Consider the following 6084-nt stretch of genomic DNA (forward strand, 5'->3'; position numbering starts at 1 on the left):
TTTTCACCATGATTGCAATTCTAGAAGAATATAACATAACATAACATTGGAATTTTTGTTCTCAAGAGAGTCAAAGAATTTATAGGATTGTTAGGATATGTGTCATATTATATAGGATCTAGTAGATAAACTCAATCATGAATTTTAAATTTAGAGAGCTCCTCCTTTTAATATTACTCAAAGCCCCTTTTGATCACAATTGTTTATATAAATATAAATATACATTTAGAATATTTAATAACTTATAATTGAGCTTACAAAATCGTCTTGGAGAATGTAACACACCCCCTTGTCTAACTAGAGGTGGTTACTATGGTAAACTGAACCTAAAAGTGTAGTTATGAGAACGGGGTAAAAAAATGATTAAATATAAGAGAAATATGATGCATGTTATACTTTCTTTCCTCAATGCAACATTGTGTCTTTATGGACTTGAGTATGGGTATTATCCATAAAACTTAGGACTTTTACCATTTATCCTCATCGATGTTGAGCAAAAACAGATTCTAATTACATAACTACAAATCATAATCAATGTTGAAAATGATGTCTCTAAAACAAATATCCATAAGAGGAATAGTACCATATATGCTCTATTGAGCATTCCATTTGTATTTGATATTATGAATATGGTTACGACTTTCTAACTAGTCATTCTAAGCACTATAGAAAGCTTGGTCTATGAGATTAACTTGACACATTCAATTTTCGCATCGTAGTCTGTCAGAGTTGTCAGAAAAGTTCTTTAACGAACTTTTTATTTTTATCTTATTGTATTCCAGAATAACAACGAGCATAGATGGGGTTTTTCACATTTATTTAAAAAACCTACATTAATATTGCAATCTGGTGAAATATATCATGTTCTTTAACCAACTCTATAGAGTTTTTTCCCATTGGAATAACTTGGGGTTTTAAGACTACAAGTTTGGTAGTATTTATGGGGGAATACATACTATACCTCTTGTTTATCTATAGATGGTCGACCTATGGCCTATTCATCTCATCAACATGGATGCTTACTACAAAATAGATCGTAATGTTTATGCAATTCTTAACAAACTGAGTTTAGGTTTCTTGTGCTCTATTTAGATTGCTTTCAAAGTTGGTGTGTTTGTTTGTAATGTTGAGATCATGTCGAGTAGAAAATTCAATTACACTCTTTCCCTATAGCTTTGTGCTCAATACAACCAAGCTCCAAAAATAATCAACAACACTTTGTTACACCAGCGAAATAGCATACTCTACCTTTTAAATATCACTTCAACAACAACTAATCACTCTCAGAGTCTTCCAAATGAATTACTTCACTGTGGGGTGGTAATATTTGGCTAAAATAGAACTAAGAGATGGTTGTAGAAGGCATACCCTTTTCTCTACAAAGAAGATACGATTAACTAACTATTGTAACTATAGCCCAATTCCTCCAACAAGATTTTTTATTTGGTGTTGTTGGTGGATGTCAAAGCCCATGGGCTTGTACTAGTCAAAGGGGTTGACGAGACCACTACACAGTCCTCTCACATACGTGATTAAGCCATGAACCATTCAATGCTTAGTTGAAAACACAGATGATTCTATGCCTAGATGTAAAAGGTTGTAGTGTAGGTCTACATAGAAAGAATCACCAGTAAATAAATGAAACATTGTAATTACTACACATCAAGGCAATCCAAAATAATACATATTTCATTAAATTTGGAATTAAATAGTGGATCTGGAATTTAAAATATAAGAAATAAAGTCAATACTAGTGATATCCTTGTAATAAAAAGATTCATACTTTAATGAAATAAGTGTTAAATGGATTTGGAATTAGGATTATTGTCATTTTTGTGATCCAGTGATCAATAGAGTTAACAAACATGAGAGATGCCACCGTTGAACTGAAGCAAGCATACAGAAATTGAATCACAGTAATGGATGTTGTGGGAATTAATTAATTAAATGAGAACTAAGCATGCAAACAAAGAACCCAAAAAATGTAGCAATTACATAGCAAAAGACAATCACAGTATCTACCCTAAAATGAATATCTATGTTGGAAACTCAAATGGGAAAACCGGCATAGAATGGTTCTTTTCAACCTTATTTTTCTCAGCAATATCAAAATTGAAAAGTGTTCTCCACAAAATATTTTTCTTATTACTTGCATCTATGGTTTAATAATACCAACGACTATATTAGAAATTGATGGTAAATATCAATTAATAGTGAAATATCATTTCCTTGTAATCTATTCAATAAATTATGAGACTATCGATGGTTCCCATTTCTTGATCTCACTTTGAAGGCCCTACAAGAAAAATCGTTATCCACTTTCCTCAATTGTGTGGAGATTACACAAGGGGAAACAAGAACATAGGTAATACACATTGTTCCCAACACTCCATACTATATTGCATACATAGGAGCATACACAACATATTATGAACGTGTGTTATATGAGCATGTCATAAATAAAATCATAAAAACAATAATAGCACTTCAACATATGTAACTAGTTGCAACACACTATATGTTTGTCATACTAATAGAAACAAAAATTCCCTATATAATTAACATGGGAGAAACACTTACCTCAAATGAATATAGGCAACTAAGTCAGGGGTAGTAACTCACCTCCCAGCCATAGACGACTTGAAATCAGAACTCTTATGTGGTTGTAACCCATGAGCCAGATTTCAGGGCTTGAGAGGACCGCTCCAGGGACTAAAACGATTCTACAAATTGGACTAGGGATCCTAAAAATTCTACAAAACAATATCGAGCCCCTCTCTGCTTGCAGAGACCTCTTCAATCTCCATTTTATGCACTGCCCATGCAGCCTTAAATGGAACAATATTCCTAACAGTGTTTGAACCACTTCTTTACCTATGAGTGTTGCCTTAGGGAAGATATAGGGGCCAATATTTGAAATAGAATGTATAGAGAAGGTCTGATGGATGTGTGATTGGAATCTTCATGATCTTCCACTCTCCTTCCTTTCCATTTGACTCTATATCTTTTTTCATAAGATGTTCAAACTCTACCTATTGGTAGTTAGTGTCAAATCTTGTCTAAATTATTTGGGCGAATAAAAAATGTACCTTCTATCCTTTGTTTCCATATTTATGTGTTGATTGGCCTTGTCATCACTAGTTGGTTTTTTTGCATATGTCATCCAAGTCTTGCAAGTCAATCTTCCCAATACCACTTAACACTTTTCCCCCTTGCTTGCCATTTGCCTTGAGTGGCATATCATCGTCATCCCTCGAATCAGTTGTCAAGTTTGACTCAAGCCATGTGCCTTTATTTTCCTTTCAAAATATTTACAACCTCTTCAAAGGTGAAAAGTGGTTGGGGATATCACAAACCCCTTTGCTATGGGGGAACACCATCCTTGGTGTTTAATGATCATATACAATATAAAAATAATTGTTTAAAATACACAATACAACCAATATGCAGCTTTATATATACATCTCATTTCAGCTTTCACAATTGAATTTTCATGCATAGTGGCTCACCAAGTCTCTGAGTACCATTACTTTATAGATTTAGCCATCTACTAATGTCCCTTTTTGAAATCTCTTGGTGCTTGATGTATTCAATCCAATTTGGAATGTTCCCTTTCTCTAGAGTGTTTCTTGCCTCCAATGTCTATCATTGCTATCGTTGTGCTCCTCATTCCTTTAGCAAACATTTATTGGCCCATTATTTCTAGGCACATCCCCACTGTGCTTTTGATTCCAATTAGTTATGCTTGTGACCATTCAAAACAAATTTAATTCATGGCCTTCCCTTCTATGCTTCCCAGTCCCTTAGGCAATCCGGTCACTCCTCATTTTTGCAGTCACTCACCTTCCAAGTTTAGGTATCCCCTTTTATACTTATTAGTCCCTCAAGTGACCCATTATTTGGAAAGGTTTCCTCACATTAGGAGGGTCTCAAAACAAAGACACATCCCTACATAAATAATACCATATCGATCATAACATGCTTATGGAAATTAGTTGGCACCATTGGTGCTACTATCCACAATGGCCTTTTTCCTTAAATCTTTGGCTTTTGTACATTGTTGTTATTCTGCCTTGTGGTTAGCTTTGTTAATCTAAACTAAGTAATATCATGCCTAGTCTTCCATCATAGACACAAAAATCTCATCAGAATCATCATAAGAAAATGAAATAATTTTAAATCATACCTTATTAGTAGTTTATTCTTTCAATGAATCTTGGAATTTTACCATAATTCCTATCACAACAAAACCAGGCTAGTTCATAAACCAAATCATCATAATTTAAAATATCACATCAGGTTAGCTCAAAACCTAAACTATCATAAGTAAAAGTACTAAAGCAAGTTCATGATTTAAAATTCAGAGATTAATAAAGTATTGGTACTTACCTTGATTTTGATTTCTTTCTCTTTTCTCGTACACACATGGGATAAATTGCCTATCCTAACAAGCATCCAGTGCCTTCTCCTCAATGATCCACCAATGGTGGACACATGGGATATATGTACAAGACTATCCACTACCCCGTGACTATGGGAATTACCACACCACGTAGTCTTCTATTGATAGGAAACAAGTTTATTCCACACCTCATAGATCGAGACAGTCCCATATCTGCCCATCCTAAAAATAGGCCCAGACATTCCAATTCTTGTTCATCATAAACCTTTACACAACATATACACATAAATTTGTGCATAATGCAATGTATACATAACATGATTCCACGTACACATAGCACAAGCATGCATATGACATGGTACAACGTATACACATTTACACATATATAACACATCCGCATATACATGTGACTCGACACATTATCACATCGAGTCTAGAGACCACACCATCTATATTCATGTGAACCAGGTCATATTGTTAATCTAGATTGTCATTGATGTCAATAGTTAGTCACTGATATAGCAGTGACTGGATGGAAAATATTATTGAAGATGCAAGAAGATGACTACAACTCTTGTTTAAGTTGATGAAGTGTCAATCATGCTTCTTGATGACATGTCTATGATAAAAGACTACATAATGACTTATGTGGAACATAAACATGATGACATGCACTACCTCCAATAATGTTGGAGACAAGGTGATGAAGAAGGCAAGAATGATGATGAACCTACATTGAAGAAGGCAAGGACATAATAATGATGACCCTATGAAGACAAGGACATGACAAGGACAAGATTACTAATGAAGGAATCACCATGAAGAAGCCCTACACTTTATTTCTACACTCATAAAGGACCAGTCACATTAAAAATTAATTTTCACCTCCTTAGAAACATAATATCACCATGAGACCTTCATCGTCTTAAAGAGAATAATTTTTAATTTCTAAAAAGCTATTACCCCGCTTGAAACTGCACACAGTTTGGGAGAAATGAATTTTTGAAGTTAAGTTTTTAATTCTGGACATGGAACCAACCTGTGCTAGAGTCCTCATGTCGGCCTACCTATAGAGACATGCATATTCATTTAGCATGATAGAAAGCCTATATATTAGGCCTCCAACTTCATTATTTCACTGTAATTTTTAGTTAAGATTTCAAAGCAAACACAGAACAACAAGAAGAGTTCACAATTCGTGAACTAAGAAGGCTAAGGAGGAGAGTTTAGGTTAAATTTTTGATTGGGTTATCTTGAAGGCCTCGGACCTACAGAAGTGAAAACCTCAGAACCTTACCTGTGAACTCGGATTGGTGATCAGTGTTGGAGACTTGTTGAAATATTTTTTTGAGGCGTCGAGCTTAGACATGATCATATCTATGATAAGAGAATAGATGGATTAGGTCAAAACCTCGAACCTAAGGGACAATCTACTATGGAGTGCTCAAATTAGTTGTAGAGGCTCGGACTTGTAGTGACACTTGTCTATAGCTCAGATTCATGACAAGTCTTCTTTTGGAGCTTAAATGTTGAAGAAGGACACTTAGATAGTCAAGCCTCCAGTTCAGAATAATGTTGTGGAGAAGCTCAAAGTTGATCAAACTTGTGGTTGTCCTGTGGTGGATTGAAAGCTTAGTTTTAAGCTCGAACAGACCTATTGGAATCTCATTGAAGCTCATGCA

The sequence above is a fragment of the Pinus tabuliformis genome, chromosome 9, assembly GCF_031772625.1.
Source record: "Pinus tabuliformis cultivar Carrire ecotype Pingquan chromosome 9, CPIR1, whole genome shotgun sequence".
In the NCBI taxonomy this organism is placed as follows: domain Eukaryota; kingdom Viridiplantae; phylum Streptophyta; class Pinopsida; order Pinales; family Pinaceae; genus Pinus; species Pinus tabuliformis.